Consider the following 19037-nt stretch of genomic DNA (forward strand, 5'->3'; position numbering starts at 1 on the left):
AACAGTGTCCCGCGTTACAGCAGAGGCTGCCAGTCCCACAGCAGAGGAGACATTTACCCACCCACAGCATCAGCGGGCAGGGACCAGCCAGGGAGGCCAAGAGGAAGAAACCCAGGAGAATGGGTTACCGCTGCCGAGGCCATCACAAGGGCCTGCGGGCAACCCACAAATGCTGAGCCTTGAGAGGAGAAAGGCTTGCATGGGGGCAGAGCAGGCCAGAGCGCAGACCGCAGGCCCGCCTGGTCCAGGGCAGGCGTGCGGCACAGGCCTGAGGGAGCCTGCGGCCCATCAGAAGGTCCTCCACGGCATTCAACTTGTCACCGCCCTTGGTTTAATTTGATTTCAGACCATTTTCTAGAAACATTAGACCCAGCACATGTGAGACACGGCCAGAACAGGAAACGTCTCGGGAAGGGTCTCAGTCCAGACAGGAGGCGCCCGGGGCGGCTGGGCACAAAGGCCACCTCTGGCTGAGCGCACGGGGCCAGTGGGGCTGGGGCCTCCCTGAACGCAGGCTCCTCCTCTGTCCTCCCTCCACAGAACACAGACCCCCCCGCTGCCCACACAGCCCGAGAGCCTGTCAGTCCGGGTTCTGGGTAATGGGAGAGCAGTATCTTAAACAGGGAACGCTTTTTCACAATCATCCTTTTGGAGCCAAAACTTCATTAAGATGTATTATTCACTTTCTCAGGGAAAAAAAAATAATACACTAAATCCAACTGAACATTTTCTTGATGACCAGGTCTTCACGATCAATAGTTGTGTTTGGAGCTACAGCTCTGCTTCAGCCTGACTGGAGGGCGGGGAGACGGGGGGCACACAGTGTTCACGGTACATCCTCCGTCCCGTGTGATGTTTTCACTGTCTGCGTGGCTTACGTTCTCAAAAATACTCTTTTATTTATTTTAAGGAAAAATGTAAAGAAAAGATGACTTTTTTTGGGGGGGGATCCATGACACTAGCTTGAGATTTTGTGTACTGAGGGGGGAAAGGCCACAGGCTTCATGCAGGTCTGGGTTCAAATCCTGCTCTGTCGCATCCTGAGCCTCAGTTTCCCCATCCGTCTGAGGAGCAAGAGAGGCTCACGGGGTGGCCGTGAGGGCTGAGCCAGGCCCCGCGTGGCTGCCTGCCTGCCTGGGGCTACTCTGGCCTCGTCCTCACCAGCCCAGCCCACCCCTGGTCCGTGCGTCCGCTGCCTGCTCAGGAGGGCCACGCGTCACAGTTATAGGCCTGAGCTGCCCTCCTTCATGCTCTAGCCCCCAGAGGGCACAGATACCCACGCACCAGCTCCGCACGCCTCTGTGTGGTCGTCCAGGCTTCCTGTGCCGGAATCCGACCCCGCAGTGCAGGCCTGACCCCCAGCTGGAAGTCCCAAGCATCCAGGGGGCACATTTGTGGAAAGCTTCCAGCATGGGCAGCACCAGGTGAGGCAACAAGAGGCCCTAAGGTGCACTTGTCCCTGGAGTGGAGAGGGACTCACACAGCCCTTCCGCCAGCTGCTGTCCAGACAGAGTACAGGAATGAGCGAATCCTCCCTGGCACACGGCAGGATGGGCAGAAATGAAGTGAATGAGAGCCAACAGCCAGATGGACGATCCCGGACAGGCTGCCCCCCCTGCCCCATGTCCTCCCACGTCAGACTCTGCTTTCTCCTCCACAGAAGGCGCTGGGTGATGAACGCAGGGCCAGGTGGGCAGGAGCCAGACGCTGGAGGAAACAAGGAAGGCAGCAGGTGCAGTGCCCGGCATCCAGCAGGTGCTCAATAATGGGGCTCAGAGGTAGTGCTCAGGCTGGAGAAGGGCCTGCTCTGGGACACGGGCCGGCCTCTCCCGGAGTCCTGCCTGCCGGGTGGAGGGGAGGGCACCTCTGAAGCCCCTCGGGGGTAGGGCTCCTCTTGCCCCGCTGCCCAGCCTGAAGGAAAGTTCTAGAAGGAACAGCCCTCCGCCTGGGCCCCCCCCCACACTGGTCTGTGCCTGGGCACTTGTACCCCGGTGCCCATCAAACATAAGGGGAAACGTGGGCCGCCTGGAGTACGTGCAGGTCCAGGACGACCGGAAGGAGGAGCAGACGGATCCCCGGGAACCTGAGTCCAGTCTTCCAGCTGAAGATGCGTGGAAGTTGCCAAGAAAGCTTGGCCCGGCACCCGGGGCAGCTCACAGGTTAGAGGATTCTCCCTGACTTGACCACCCAGAGGGAAAGGCTGGCCGGAGCGGGAGGCAGCGGGCTGTGGGAGCCCAGGGAAGCGGCTCAGCCCCGATGACCACCTCTCCTGGACCCCAGCCCCTTGGCCCACCTCTTGCATCCCTGAAGGCAGCCTCTCTCTTGGTCATTGCCATCCCCTAGTCTCTCTCTGCCCCCATCCCAGGCAGCCGCCCCTTTCCAGGTGGTTCTGCCAGTTAACACTGATCACAAGGAAGCCCCCACAGAAGCGCCAGCGCACTGAGAAGCACGTGCCATGCAGGCCGTGGGCTGAGGGCCCCCAACACCCTGGACATCACAAACCAACAGTGAGGCCAACACTAGCACCGTCCTCCCTCAGAATTCAGCATCTGCCCACCAGAAACTTATAATCATTGAGTCAACAATACAGACACAGGCCCCTGGTCTGTATCATAAACACATTCCCACTGCCATCAGGCAAACTCCTATGCATCCTTCAACACCCAGTTCAAATATCTCCTCTTAGAAACCTTTCCCAGCTCCCACAGGAAGTCCGCTCAGTCTCCTCTGGTCACTGTGCTCTGCATGTGTCCTGGCACTTTGTCCACTTTATTGTAATTATTTATCTGTCTGTCTCTGGCCCCCCACAGTGACTCTCCACAGGCAATTGGGATGCTGGTGTCAGGCACAGTGTCCAGACTGCAGCGTGAGAATAAGGACTGACCTACAGGCACCACAGGTCGACCGTGGAGAGCAGAGGAGCTGGGCCTCAGCAGCAGTCAGGCCAGTGGGACAAGAAAGGGGCAGCTTTCTGGGAAGACGGGGAGAGACTGGGGTGGGGCCAGACTCCGGAGAGCAGGCCGACAGGAGAGGGTGGCCCCCCAAGGCTTCTCTGGACGGGGGTCAGGGGTGTGTCTGTGGAAGGGTGGAGGTCATCTGTGGGGTCGGGGGTGTGTGTGTGTGAATGTCTCCTGTGGGGCTGAAGTCGTGGGGCCCCTGATCAGAGCAGGAGGGCACTGTTGTGACCAGGGCCTGGCAGACCCCCTGACCCCGTACTTGGATAGGCTGGGATGCCCATCTGCTGATGCAGAAGCAGAGGGAGGCAGGGCGGGCAGTGAGGCAGCAGGTCCCTGGGCTGCCTCGGAGGGGGGCCAGCCAGCGCTGCCCGATGCTCCGATCGTCCATGAACGGCGTGGCAGGTGGCAGCCGGCAGCAGGGTCAGGAAGGCCACCTGGAACAAGGCCGTCCAGCACAGTTGTGGGGGAGAAGCAAGGAAGCTGAGGTTGAAGGTCAGGGAGGAGGGTCGGGAAGACGGCAGGCCTGGTGGAGGACCACTCTGAACCTTGAGGTCGCCACGCAATGCCCAGTGGAACACCTGCAGCTGAACTTGGGTTTAAAGTGATGAGAATCATATGTTCAGATCATGAGGCCCCCAGGCACTGAGCATGTTACGGGCTTTTAAAACTCAAGTAAAGCTGATTTAAAAACAAAAAACAAACACTTTTTCAGTCCTTACTGGCTGGCAGCTCAGAAAGGTATCTCATCTACTGTGGGAACATGACCCCCGAGAGGCCGGCCAGGGAGAGGGCGAGATTAATTCTGGAGCTGCCTGGGGTCTGGTCTGCTGCACATGGGCCCACGGTGGCATTCAAGGGTCAGTCTCTCGCCAGCAAAGAGGATGATGGCCCCTCCACAGGCCTGCGGCCATCGGCTGACCAAGCCCACTCATCACACCGGGCAGACGCAGTGGGCTGGCAGCGGCTCTCTGCACCCCGTTTACTTTTTCCTCCCTATCCAACCTGTGGCCGTGCCTCTGACCGCCACCTCCCACTCGGACACAGACAGCCCGCTGGCCCTCAGGGGCAGGGTCTGGCCCCGGGGCTCTGAGCTGCCCCTATGCCTGCCCATCCACCCGCCACCACCTGAAACTGGCCCCTAACATGGATTACCTGCAGCCCCCACAGATCCCCCATCGCACCTGCTTTGGGGACCTGCCTCCCCCAAGCTGTGCCAGCTGCCCGGCCTGCCCCCTGCCCACCAAGCTGGGCTGGTTTTGGTGGGAGAGGCCGAGAGGGGCCGGAGGGTCCAGTCTCACCCTGTCCCCTTGTCTTGGGTCTGGGGCTGCGGGGCTTCCTGACAATCGTCACCTGCAGCCGGTGGGGAGCCCCTGGCACAGAGCGGGCATCAGAATCGTGCAAGCCGGGAGCTCCTACTTCTGCTTCTCAGGGCTTTGAGCTGTTTGCACAGCCCAGGCACAGACACACCGGGGGCTGAATAACCCAGGAGACCCAGTCCACACTCACACAGGCACTCTGCTCCCTCAGATGCTTGAATTCCGGACAGCCCGCCAGAGCCCAGGGCCCACGTTGGGGACCGCCCACAGCCTTCTTACATTTTACAGCCAAAACCAGCCAGGGGCCCTGAGTAAAAGGACCAAACCCTTGTTTAGCTCTTTGGTAAAGGCTCAGGCACAGAGGTCCCCTCTTGATGAAAACAGCCCTCCTGGATCCCTGCACCCCCGAGGCAGATCCGCCCATGAAGATCTTTCTGGAACAGGTTGAGCAGGCAGCAGGCGCACTTGGCTGCGGCAACAGTTTTATTTCCCACATAAATTAACACTTGGGTGTTCTGAGACCAGCCCGAGGCCGTGTAAGTCCGCTCTGCCCAGTTCGATCAGCCCCCCGCCCAGTAGTCCTGGGTCTGGAGGATGCGGGCCGGCGCGCAGGGCAGGGACAGCCCCGCACCCCGCACTCACCCACCACGCCAGCGCCTCCCCTTGCTTGGATCTGTTGGTTGACACTAAATCAAGCTGCTGTTTCTTTGTGTGTGAGCTTAAATTTTTTTCCCTACCTTTGATTAAAATGACAAGGGAAGTCCTTTTATATTTTTTAATCTGGACCTAAGTGTGTAAGCCATTTGGTAGAAAATGGTCATTTCTACACGAGATTGTTGTGCGGGGTTTTTTTTTTTTCCTGCGTATCATAACGCTTTTAAGAACAGAATCCATGCTCACGGCAGAAAATGGAGTAAGCAGGGTAGTTTAAATACAGCGAGTTGAAGCCACCTTCACCTTTGTGACCTGCTGGTGGCGTCCCACGACGTCCTGATCCATGTGTCTCCTGTGAGGTCTAGCCGGTAAGGAGAGCCCTGGCTCCATGGGATTTGGGCAAGTGTGTGCCATGCTGGGCAGGAATGACTGATGTCCAGGGTGCAGGCCATCGATGGTACCCATCGCCCACCAACAGGACGGCACACGGAGCTCAGGGGACCGTGTCCCACTCCTGCCCAGGGCTCAGAACATCCTGGGCTCCAGAAACAGGGTCTGAAGTAGCCAGACCAGAGACAGGAGCTTGACAACGTTTAAGTCTATTTGTGAACACCCGAGTGCCTGTGGTCTCCTGCCAGCATCCCGGCGTGCCTTCCATCGGCGCGTGAGTTCCTGCTTTGTGTTTCGCCTTTTATATTTAACATCACTTCACACACAATTCCCACTCTCTGACCTAGATCACATACTTGTCATCTTCATAGTAGAGAACGTTCCTTCTATGGAGAGCCGAGGGCTTCCTCGATTGGCAGGCATTTGGGATGTGTCCAATTTCCCTTCTCATAAATGCCTGCCGTAAACAACTCGGTTATTTCTGTTAAGGGTTTATTTCCAAAGGCGCAATCACTGGCTGATTTTACAACCACACCAGCAAGGGAAACGCACGCTCGTGCCACTGTCCCCACATCCAACTCTGGCCTTTCAGAAGTCCCTCCTTGGAAGCCTGCCAGCTCCCCAGCCCCTGGGACAGAAACTCAAGTCATAACTCAGCCATGTGTGCTAATGTCCTGGGGCCGCCACAGCAAAGAACCACAGACTGGGCAACTTTAACAGCGGAAGCTGATTGTTTCACAGGTCTGGAGGCCAGAGGTCAAGATCATGGTGTTGGCAGAGCTGGTTCCTTCCGAGAATCTCTTCCAGGCCCTCTCTGTAGCTTCTGGGGTTTGCTGGCCGTCCCTGGGGCCCTGTGGCTTGTCGAAGCATCACCCCCATCCCTGCCTTCATGTCCACATGGCTTCTCCCTGTGCGTCTCTGTCCAAATTTTCCCTTTTAATAAGGACACGGTCATATCGGATGAAGGACCACCTTACACCTCATCTTAACTAATTAGACCTACAACAAGCTTATTCTCAAATAAGGTCGTCTTCTGAGCTGGGGTTAGGACTTCAGCATATGAATTTTGAGGAGATACGACTCAGCCCATAGCACACGCTGACCCCCAGTTCTGCCTGGTGGAGTCTGCCTTTGTGTGTACCAGGCAAACGCTTCCCAAATTACCATCTTCAAATATTAGCTCTACGGGATGTTAACAGATGTTACATCTGTGGGCAAATAAGTTGGGGAACCAGTAAGTTGAACAGTGCTTTCCTTTTTCCTTTCTTCCTTTTTTACTGCAGGACTTCTCAGGGCCTTTAACTTGGTCATCTGTACTGTGACTCCCTATCCAGGGAATATGAGGTACAGCCGTTCCCTACCTTATTTGACCAGAGAAATCTTTACGGAAAGAAGTGTCATGAGGGCCAAGAGTGAGGGGCAGAGAGGGTTTCTCATCTAAGGCCTCGACACTGAATGAATCTGTTGACTAAGAAATAAATGGCGAGGGTAGGGCCGAAACACCACCGGTCAGCCAGCTGGACACCCACCTGGGGACATCCACCCAAACACAAGATGTGAACACTGCCATGGAGTCTGTGGGTGAATCTCAGATGGAGAAAACCCCAGCCTGGCCCCCTCCTCTGCCCCTTGGAACAGGGCACCCAGGCCCTGGCGGCTCCTCGCCCACCGGAAGAACCCCCCGCAACCACGCAGGTGGCAAGTCCCACCATTGTCCTCCTCCCTGATGTCCCACGGAGCCAGGCCTCATCTGGAAAAGCCCCTAGAACGTCAGTTCAGACAGGACATTTCCTTTTCATTTCTGACAACGCTGAGAGCAGGTGGAATGCTCCTTGAGCAGAGCAGGGGCTGTGTTCTGATCAAATAGGCTTATGGCAAAATGCACCACAGAGTCTAAAGAGATTCAGGTGTAAAGGACCACACACGGTCACCTTTTCACGGTTCACGTAAATTACTGCCATCATTGTTACTTCATACAGTCACATCAAGTTTGTGCCGTCCTATACAGATGAGAACAGCCCAACTTTGACACGTGTCCATGCCACTGTGTTCCGTTTAAACCTCCAGGGCCTCCTGCCTCACAATGTCCCCCTCAATATCACCCAGACCCACTACCCTCCCCGCCATAGCTGAGGTCCTCTGGGTCCCAGGTCTACCAGGCTCCAGACATCCTGGAGAAGTTTCCTGGAGAGCTCAAGGCAGCAAAGCTGACAAGAACAAGATGGTGGGCACCAGCCCAGGGGACATGGTGGGCTCTGAAGGAAGTGGGACACACTGGGGCTACTGCAGGCTGTGATAAAAAAAAGTTCTGGAAACGGATGATGGTGATGGGTTACACAAAATTGTGAATATACTTAATGCCACTAAACTATACACTTAACAATGGTAAATTTTATGTTCTGTGTATTTTTTACCACAATGAAAAAAAGAAAAAGTAAAGGGATGGAGAATGTATACCATGCTAACACTAATCAAAAGAAAGAATAGCTGTGTTAATTTCAGACAGAGCTGATTCGAGCAAGGAAAATTATCAGGACTAAACAGGGGCATTACATCATGATAAGGGGCTCATTTCTCTAAGATGTAATAGTCCTCAATGTGCATACCCCCAACAGAGGAGTGTCAGACTACACGAGGCAAAACTGATAGAGTTGCAAGGAAAAGCAGACAAATCCACTACTACAGGTGGAAACTTCAATATCCACCTGGCAGAAATGGACAGATGCAGCAGGCAGAAATCCAGGAAGGACACAGTTGAACTGAAAAGCACCATCAATCAACTGGATGTAACTGACATCTATAGACGACTTCACCCAGCGACAGCAGAATACACATTTTCCTCAAGCTCACATGAACGTTCACCAAGATAGGGCACCTCTGGGCCATAAAACACATCTTGACAAATTTATAAGAAGAGACATCATACAAAATGTGCTCTCAGATCACAACGGAATTCAACTGGAGATGAAAAATGAAGAGATAGCTGGAAAACCACAAAATACACAGAGATTAAACAACATACCTCCAATTAACACATGAGTCAAAGAAGAAATCTCAAGAGAAATGTTTAAATATTTTAACTAAATGAAAATGAAAATAAATCTTATCAAAATTTGTGGAATGCAATAAAAACAGTGCTTAGAAAAAAAATATATTCCACAGAATGTACATATCAGAAAAGAAGATTTAAAATCAGTAACTTAAGCTTCCACCTTCGGCAACTTAAAAAGAAGAGCAAATGAAATTCAAAGTAAGCAGAAGAAAAGACATAACAAAAGTTCGAGCAGAAATAAAGGAAACTGAAAACAGGAAATCAACAGAGACAATGAAACCAAAAGTTGGTTCTTTGAAAAGATCAATAAAGTTGATAAACCTTTAGCCAGGCTAAGAAAAAAAAGAGAGGACACAAATACCAGAGATGAAAGGAGAGGATGGGAAGGGTATAGCTTTAGTGGGAGAGCACATGCTTAGCATGTACAAGGTCCTGGGTTCAATTCCCAGTACCTCCATCAAAAAAAAAAAAGAGAGAGAGAGAGAGAGAGTCCATCAGTACTGATCTGGAAATTAAACGGATAATAAAGAAATACTATGAACAACTCTACATCCACAAATTTGACAACCTAGATGAAATGGACCAATTCCTTGAAAGATACACTCTGCCAAAACTCATACAAGAAGACATAGACAAGAAAGACAGATGCTGTATGTTATCACTTGCATGTGGAATGTAAAAACTAAAACCAATGAATGAATGTAACAAAACAGAAGCCCACTCACAGCTACAGAGAACAAACCAGTGGTTACCAGTGGGGATAGGGAGGGGGAAGGGGCTATGTACGGGCAGGGGACTAAGAGGTACAAACTATACATATAAAATAGATAAGGTACAGAGATATATTGTGCAGCACAGGGAATACAGCCAATATTTTATAATAATTTTAAATGGAGTATAATTTATAAAAATTTTGATCACTATACTGTACACCTGAAACTAATATAATATTGTAAATCAACTATACCTCAATCTTAAAAAGTAAAAAAAAAGAAATAAAAATCTGAATAGACATGTCTATTAAAGAAGTTGAATCAATAATAACATTACAAGAAAAGAAAACTACAGATCAATCTGTCTCATGAATACAGATGCAAAAATCCTTAACAAAATACCAGCAAATTAAATCCAACAATGTATAAATAGAGTTATACACCATGACCAAGTAGGATTTATCTCAGGTACGCAAGGTTCCACATTTGAAAATCAATTAATGTAATCCATCGCACCGACTGACTTAAAAAGAAAATCACGTGATCATATCAATAGACGTAGAAAAAGCATTTGACAAAATTCAACACCCATTCATAATAAAACTCTTAGCAAACGAGGAACAGAGGGGAACTTTCTCAGCTTGATAAAGAGCATTGTCTTAGCTCAGGCTGTCATAACAAAATATCACAGAGTGGGTGGCTTAAACAACAGACATTTATTTATTTTCTCACAGTTTGCAGGTTGAAAGTCTAAGATGAAGGTCCAGCAGGGTTTGGTTTCTTAAGTGAGCTCTCTTCTCTTGACTTGTATGTGGCCACCATCTTGCCATGTGTTAACGTGGCCTTGCCTCAATGGGTGCCCATGGAGAGAGAGCAAGTCATGTCTCTGGTGTTTCTTCCTATAAGGACACTAATCCTATCAGATCAGGGACCCACCCTTATGACATCTTTAACCTTAATTACCTCCTAAAGGAACTATCTCCAAATACAGTCACATTACGGGTTAGAGTTCCAACTTATGAACAATTTACTCCACAGCAAGCATTTACAAAAAACCTATAACTAACATCATACTTTTGGTGAGAAAGTAGATGCTTTCCTTCTAAGATCAGAAACAAGGCAAAAATGTCACCTTGCACCAGTCTTTTTCAACACCATAGAAGTTTTAGGTAATGCAATAGTTTTAGGTAATGCAATATGACAAGAAAAAAGAAATTAAAAGGTATATAGATTGGGAAGGAACATATAAAACTGTCTTACTTTACAGATGATGTGATTATCTATGTAGAAAGTCCCAAAGAATCAACAACAACAACAACAAAAAAACCCACTGGAACTAGTAAGTTTGCAGGATGCAAGATTAATACACAAGAGTCAATTGCTTCCCTATGTATCAGCAATGAGCACATGGAATTTGAAATTAAAAACACAGCATCATTTACATTAGTACCAAAAAATGAAATACTTAGGTATAGTTCTAACAAAATGTGTACAAGATCTATATGAGAAAAACTACAAAACTGATCAATGAAATGAAAGAAGAACTAAATAGATGGAGAAAGATCCCATGTTCAAGGATAGAAAGACTCACTACTGTCAAGATATCTATTCTTTCCAACTTCATCTATAGATTCAATGTAATCCTAATCAAAATCCCAGCAAGTTATTTCGTGTGGCAATCAACAAACTGATTCTAAAGTTTACATGGAGAGGCAGAAGACCCAGAATAGCCAACACAATGTTGGATGAGATGAAGAAAGTTGGACGATTATCCAACTTCAATACCATAAAGTTATGGTAATCAAGACAGGGTGGTTTGGAGAAGGAATAGGCAATAGATCAGTGGAACAGAATAGACAGCCCAAAAATAGGCCCAAGCGAATACAGTCAACTGATTTTTGACAAAAGAAGTAAAGGCAATTCAATGGAGAAGATGGTCTTTTCAACAAATGGCGCTTGCTATAGACTGAATGTTTGTGTCCCTCCCAGAATTCATATGCTGAAATCCTGACCCCCAAGGTGATAGTATTAAGAGGTGAGGCCTTTGGGAGACGATCAGGTTGTGAGATCCCTGAGAAGCCTCCCTTCCCCCATCCCCCACACCGTGTGAGGACACAGGGAGACGACGGCAGGTTAGGATGCGAGCACTCACCAGACACTGAATCCACCAGAGCCGTGACCTTGCACTTCCAGCCTCTAGAGCTGTGAGAAATAAACATTTGTTGTCTATAAGCCACCTAGTTTACGGTATTTTGATTGTAGCAGCCTGGATTGAAGTACTGGACATTCAGATGCAAAAAAAAAAAAAAAGAATCTAGACACAGAGCTTACATCTTTCACAAAAATTAACTCAGAATGGATCATAGACCTAAATGTAAAATGCAAAACTGTAAAAGCCGTAGAAAGTATGGCAGGAGAAAGTTTCGGTGACCTTGGGTTTGGCAATGACTTTCTCAGATATGACACCAAAAGCATGACCCATGAACGAAATAATTGATGAGCTGGGCCTCACTGGAATAAAAACTTCTGCTCTGTGAAAGACGAGTTCAGCAAATGAGAAGCCAAGCCACAAATGGGAGAAAATATTTGCAAAACGCATATCTGATGAAGGACTTGTATCCAAAATATATGAGAGACTCTTCAAATGCAACAATAAGAAAACAAACAACCTGATTAAAAACAGGTCAAAGGCCTTAACGGATATTTCACCAAAGAAGATGTACAGGTGGAAAATAAGCACATGAAAAGGTGCTCAGCATCATATGTCATCAGGAAAATGCAAACTCAACAACAATGAGGCACCGCTACACATCTATTAGAATGGCCGAAACCTGGAACACTGACATCATCAAATGCTGGTGAGGTTGTGGAGCAACAGGAACTCTCTCGCTCATTGATGGTGGGAATGAAAAATGGTGCAGCCACTTAGGAAGACAGTCTGGCAGCTTCTGACAAAACTAAACACACTCTCAGGATATGATCCGGCAATCATGCTCCTTGGTATTTACCCAAAGGAGGTGAAAACTTAGGTCCATATAGAAGCTTGCACACACATGTTGACAGTAGCTTTATCCATAACTGCCAAAACCTGGAAGCTGCCAAGGTGTCCTTCAGTATAACGAATAGATAAATAAACTGTGGTACATCCCGACAACGGAATATTACTCCACACTTACAAGAAATGAGCTGTGAAGCCACGAAAAGACATGAAGGAATCTTAAATGCATATTATTACTACTGAGTGAAAAGACAATCTGAAAAGGCTACATGCTGTATGATTCCAACTATACGGCATTCTGGGAAAGGCAAAATTATAGACACAGTGACAAGGGATTGTTCGGGGCTGTAGGGGATGCAGAGGAGCACAGAGGATCTGAAATACTGTAATGATGGACATGCAACATTATACCTTTGTCAGTCCTATAGGGCTGCACAGCACAGAGTGAACCCTACGGAACCTCTGAACTTCAGCTAATATTTAGAAGCAATCACTATTGGCCATCAATTGTAACCAGCGTATCACACCCGAATACACATTGTTAACAGTAAAGGGAGACGTTAAGGTCAAACTTTTCATCTCACTTTCTCTACTGTCTATGCAACATTTTTGTAAATATAAAACTTCCCTAAAAAATAAAATCCATTAATTTTTTCTTTTTTTAAGTACAAAGGGAAAATGGGGAGTACGGAGGGTATAGCTCAAGTGGTGGAGTGCATCCTTAGCATGCAGGGGGTCCAGGGTTCAATCCCCAGTACCTCCACTATAAATAAATAAGTAAATAAACCTAATTACCTCCCCCAACCAAAAAACAACCCTTAAAAATAAAAATAAATAAATAAAGAGAAAAAGTGTCTTTGTGACACTGGGTGGGGGGGTGGGAGATTTTTTTAACCACACTCAAAAAAAAAATATGCCATAAGGAAGATGCGGCTCTATCAGACTCACACTGAGATTGTGAAACTCCAGCAGGACCCCCGCAATGTGAGGGTCCCCACAACGTGAGGAGGTCTCCTGGGGGGTGTCACAGACTCTCCCAGATCCGACAGCACCTGGGACTACCAACAAGTGACTGGCGCTCTACAGTTTCCAAAGCATCTCCCTCTTGGTTCTTAGGACCCCCGTGGAAGATGGGGCTGGTTGGGGGCACCAGCTGCCTTGCTGAGCTCAAGGCACTGTGGGTGGCAGAGAGGCAGGACTCAAACACAGGAGCCCACCCTTTCTGCACACTTACCTACCAGGTGCCCTTTTTAGGCTCAAAAAGGATGGAGGATGGGGGAGGACGGAATACTCTGGTGGTTGGGGGGAGCAGGAGAAGCCGAGCGCGGGAGTCGGAGCCCAGACCAGGCAGAGCGGGGCAGGGAAGTGCCCAGGTGCCCGGCTCCCTCGGGGTCTGGCTCACAAGCCAGTTCACACCGGATACTGAGAACCAAATTTAGAGGGAAATTTACAAGCTGTTTGATGTCATGCTGGCAGCTTGACATTGGCGGTGATGAGTGTACTTACACCCCAGGGATGGGCAAGCACGATCAATCAGGGTCCCCCCGCCCAAACTGTTAGCGTTTACCAGGCATTACTAGAGAGGGGACTACAACAGAGAATGGTGTGGCCCCCTCTGTACACCCCAAATGGCCACCAGTCCCCTCTCACTCTGTGGATGGGGCAGAGGGTGGGGGGAGTGGTGGGGAGATGAGATCCTGACCTGGCCAGAGTCCTCGTTGGGGCAGACAGTCCAGGTTGTCCCTGGGGACAAGAGAAAGGGCCCCTCGGTGAGAGCTGGCCTCTGTCGAGGGCTCCCCTCAAATCCAGCCTGTCGTGTGCAGCCTCCACGGGGCACGCCATGCCTGGGCTTCTAGTGGGGCCGGGCTCGTGACCGCGGGCTGCTTGCCCGATCCCTCCTCCCCATTCTGTCCTGGTGCCCGTCTCTCTGGTTCTCCCCCTTTCTCTCCAGTCCTCTCATTTCCAGGAATCAGCAGCAGCAACCACACTGGGCCCTCCCTGCCCCACCCTGCCCAGAAGCAATGAAGATCAGAGGTGGGTCTGCATTAAGCAGAGACCAAAATAAGGACAGAGGAGGGGTAGGAGGGCAGGAAAGCCCCAGCACCAGCCTGGACCCCTCGGTGCTCCAGGCCCCCTCCTCCCACCAGGCCAGGGCACAGCCTGCAGTTCAGACCCAGCCTTGCGACCGACGGTGGCCTCTGCAGAGGGTGACAGGGGCCTAACGGGAGCACTGTGGCCCCACCTGGCCCACAGGGGGACCTGCCGGGGAGACAAAGGGGAAAGGAGCCGGAGGAGGGGTGAGCAGGGCCTCCTGCAGCCGGACAGCCCAGCCCGGACTGGAGGAGGCGGCTCTGCATCCCTGAAATTCCTCCCCTGCCTACACAGAGAGGCCTCGGGCCATCCGGGCCCACCCACAACCAGGGCCTCTGTTCACCAGCCTCAGGAGAGCTGAGCCCCGACTGGCCGAGGCAGCCTCATCAGCCCACGGGCCTCCTGGGAGATGGGTTTGAAGCCCGAGGTGAACTCAGGGACAAGGGAGCACTAGCTCTGGTTTAATTTCTATTCTTCGTATTTTCACAGATTGAAAGAACTTCCAGCGTGTAGGGTACAGCTCAGTGGTAGACTGCCTGCTTGGCATGCACGAGGTCCTGGGTTCAATCCCCAGTATCTCCCTTGAAAAATAAACACAGAAATAAAATAAATCAACTTAATTACCTACCACACTAAAGAAAAAGAATTTTCTTTCAAGTTTCATTTCCTTTTCTCTGAACTGCCTGCTGACATCCTTCATCCATATTTCAGCTGGAACTTTGGCTCTTTTCTTACTGACCTGTAGGAGCTCTTTATATGTGAAGGCAAACCCCCTTCGCCGTGTGCAGCCCCGTGGCCTGCCTGCCAGGAGCAGGAGGCTTGTCACAGGCTCCAGAGAGAGACAGTAAGGCATGTTTTTGTCGTCCCCCGAAACAAACGTGGGTGCTTCCAGGGCAGCGCCCGTGTCTGCTCTTGTTTGCCCCAGAATCTCGATGGCACAGGACTCTGGCTTGTTAAAGGAAACTGGCAGTGAGCTGGGAGCCAGGGGCAGCAGCAGGGATGTGTGGATGGACAGGGAGGCCTGGCCGGGCCTGGAGGAGCGGGCCCCCACCGCCCTGTGTGCAGGCGGCACCCCACCCAGTATCCTCTTCCCGGAGCTCCCACCCCTCGTCTCCTTACTCCCGGCCCCTTGCCCACCCTGGGGTGCCCACCAAGCAGAGGTCAACCCCCCCCCCGGAGTTATCAGAGACCAATGACCACAGAGGTTCCCAGAAACACTACTGATTTTTTCGTCTGTTTTCCACCAGGCAGAGCCAGCTCAGAGAGAGGACCCTGACACCCGCCCTTGCTCCAGCCATCCGGGGTGCTCCGGACCGAGCCCGGGTGTCACATCATGGGCCTCCCTTTGACTGACACTTGGTGAGAACGGCAAACTATTTCACTGACAAATAGCTGGAAATATTTTTATGTGTTCACAAACATGACTGTATTATGGGAAGGAAGTAAAATTCACCTCGGTTATGAAGATGACAGAACTGTGTGCCGGTGGGGGTGCCACCTCGCCAGGGTCTTGGCGGTGCTCACCTGGGGGGCTCCGGGAGCTGCCAGCCACCTCACCCCAGAGATGCTGAGATCCAACGCCTCTCCACAGGAGTTCTGGGGCAGGGGGTGGAGAAGTTGTGCACGTGAACCCCCCAGGGGAAAGGCTCACCCCTTCAGAATTCTGGTCCCAAAAGAAAACTGCAGTGGGGGGTGTCAGAGAGAATCCCCAAGGTCAGAGGCCAAGGATGCATGCCTCCCCCAGCCCGCCCCGGGGAATCTGTCCATGGTCAGCTGCCTCCACCGACAGCCAGGCCAGGTGGGCTCAGGGAGGTGCAGCAGAGGCCCTGAGGGAGCAGGTGCAGGAGGTTCCGACAAGGAGCAGCTCACAGCTGCTCAGCTGGGGCCGGGTGCTGGGGTCCGGGTCAGCCCACCCGCCCACCTCGGGCTGAGGCGGCCTGTCCTGACCTGGGGACACTGACAGCACTTCTGGGCCACGGTGCTCTCAAGATGACCCCCTAGAACCTGAGCCCAGGGCTTCCAGGCTCCAGGCCCACCCCAGCTGTGCCCCCACCTGCCACCTTCACACTCAGGGCCCTCCCTGGACGGCTGCAAAGGCCGGCTCCGCATCTCCGCATCTGGGATGAGCCCAGCGCGGCTGCAAAGCAGTCTATGTGGCTGCCGGATGGACTGAGGGCTGATTCGGAAGCCACAGGACAGGTGGAGCCACACACAGCCGCAGCCACAGGCCCCGCAAAGCGCCGGCCGGGTCTTCCTTCCCAGCCCGGGTCTGTGAGCCATCACCCTGCAGTGCCACCTTCAAAGGCAGCTCTTCAAAGCCACGTCCGCCCCACTCGTCACAGTGCCAGGCAGTCGCCGACAGGGACAGAACTGAGTCAGCCCCGCCTCCGGCGGGCCTGAAACGCCTGCCTGCCGAGCCTGCAGCTTGTGGAAGACAAGCAGGAGTAGACATCGGAGGAGGGAGGGAGGAGGGACAGAGACGGGAAGGTTCTGGCAGCCCTGGCGGGAGGCAGGGTGTCTGAGCCAGCGTGGGAGCAACACCGCCCGCCAGACACAAGTGCTCCAAACACAGACCACGACTCACCACCGCACAGTGGCCCAGACCAGCGGGAGCCGGAACCTAGAAGGACGGGCTTCATGGCCATTCAGTCCCTTTTCCCTGCAAGGTGTGTGTCAATGAAAGCGCCAGGGGTTTGTTTTTGTTTTGTGTTTCAGGTCAATCAGACCTCATTCTTCTTTTAAGTTCTATTCTCGGGGATGCAAATACCCATGTGATCAGTCCGTGGACACCTGAGCCTCTGACACGTGAGTTTCGTGGCAAGTCTTGGAGGAAAGAAGCGGGGTTTCCGCAGAGTCAATTCATGGAGACCCAAGGGATCCCAGAAAGTCATCTGACCCAACCCTCCTGGTTTAAAGAGAGGGAAACTGAAAACAGACAGCTTCCCTGGTGGCCCAAGGCCTCCCAGCCCAGTGTTGAGAAGTCGTGCCCTGTGCAAAGAGACCATGTATTTTTACCTTTAAAAATGTCCTTTGCACACCCATGCTCACTATTGGCACTATTCACAACAGCCAAAAGTGTCCACCGACAGGGGAACGTATAAACAAATGTGGTCCATCCACACCGTGAATTATTATTCAGCCTTAAAACAAAAAGGGGGGGAATTCTGACACATGATCCAACGTGGATGAAACTTGAGGACATTATGCTGGGCGAAATAAGCCAGATGCAAAGGGACAAATGTGTGTGTTTTCCACTTACATGAGGTATTTCGAGTAACCAAATTCAGAGACAGAAGGTAGGATGGAGGCGGCCGGGGGCTGCGGGCAGGGGATGGACAGTTAGTATTTAATGGGGACAGAGTTTCAGTTCTGCAAGATGAAAATATTCTGGGGATCATTGGTGGTGATGGTTGCACAACAAAGTGAATGCACTTAACGCCACTGAACTTCACACTTAAAAATGCTTAAGATGGTAAATTTCATTATATATATATATAAATATAAATATATACCACAATTATAAAAAGAAAAGTTCTGCAACTGTATCTCTGAGAAATCATCAAGAAAAAAGTGAAAGAAAGTTGTATTTGTCATGCTGCCTTTAAATCGGGTTTTTAAGAAGAGCTCTTTTAGAACTATGTGACATTTCAAACTTTAACTTCTGCTGACAAAGAAGAAAGATGTAGAGGAAAAAAAATGCTTAACAATCCCGGACAGAAAACCATGAACTGAAAGGAGTGAGCTGCTGTGACGGGCTCGGTGCAGCCAGGCCAAGGCAGGGTGGCTGCTCTGCGGGGCAGACCTGGAGAGACACTCGCAGGGGACACCCACCCCACCCAGCCCGCAGCCTCCCTCCTCAGCTCGGGCACAAAAAAGTGCCAACCGCACTGCCACAGGTGTCCTGGAGGGGCCCCTCTTTCGGTCTGAGCTGTGATCTCCTTAATGGTCACCCCTGGCCCCTCCTCCCAGCCCCAGGCCCCTCAGGTCCCAGCCCTATGGCCCCAGAGACAGACACTGCATGGGAAGCTGACGCACCGTGGCCATGGGACCCGGATCGGATGCCCACCCCGCACTGGGAAGGGCAGCCACATGGCGGGCTCCCTGCACCGCAAGACTGACCCTCACAGCAACGCTCCTCTTTCACAGAGGAGGAGACTGGGGCTCTAAGAGGTGACCCTTCCTCTGTCCAAGGGTGCTGGTCCACCCTCTCCATCAAGGCACAGCCACGATTGTCCCTTCCTGCAGGGAAGGACCCATCTCACCACCCCCATCGCACAGAGCCCAGGAGCCCCAGGCTGACTTGGGCACAGTGGAGCCTGGAGCCCCTGCAGTGGCTTTAACGTGGACTGCACCCCAGTGGGGACCAAGGCGCAAGACCCTACAAACCCCTAGAGGTAACGGCACAGAAGTCTCCATTGAGGTCAAGCCCCAGCCAACCACCCAGTACCCACAGGGCTGGGAGACGTAGGAGGCGGGAAAGCAAAGGGGACTGGAACTCAGAGCCACAGCTTGATCCAGGGGGATGAACTGTCTGACTGCATTTCAGCAGAGGCGCCAGACCAGACTTTAAGAAGCTGCTGGCCTGTGGACCTGGCATTCCTTCCAAGGGGGCCACTGAGGATGGGGAGACAGGAGAAGGCAGGTCCCCAAGACGGCATCAGGAGAGACGCCTAAGTACCCTTTAAGTGAGGGAATAAAGGAGGGGAGAAGAGAAACAGGGGACAAAGCCAGCCCTCCAGCCCCTGCTCCACAGGGTCCAGCCAGCAAAGCGACGGAACCTGTCGGTCACCACACCAGGAAGAGGCTGGGCACCAATGAAGGAGGAAGGAAAAGAAAAGTCTAAACTTGAAATGGAAAAGAGAGCTG

General features: G+C 51.6%; 1 protein-coding gene across 3 annotated transcripts in view; it reads right to left on the bottom strand.

Annotated features, from left to right (window-relative positions):
• Positions 1-19037, bottom strand: part of CAMK2B (calcium/calmodulin dependent protein kinase II beta) — an 88411-nt gene that overhangs the window by 57327 nt on the left and 12047 nt on the right. The gene's annotated exons all lie outside the window — the stretch shown is intronic.

Source organism: Vicugna pacos, chromosome 7 (assembly GCF_048564905.1).
Source record: "Vicugna pacos chromosome 7, VicPac4, whole genome shotgun sequence".
Classification (NCBI taxonomy): Eukaryota; Metazoa; Chordata; class Mammalia; order Artiodactyla; family Camelidae; genus Vicugna; species Vicugna pacos.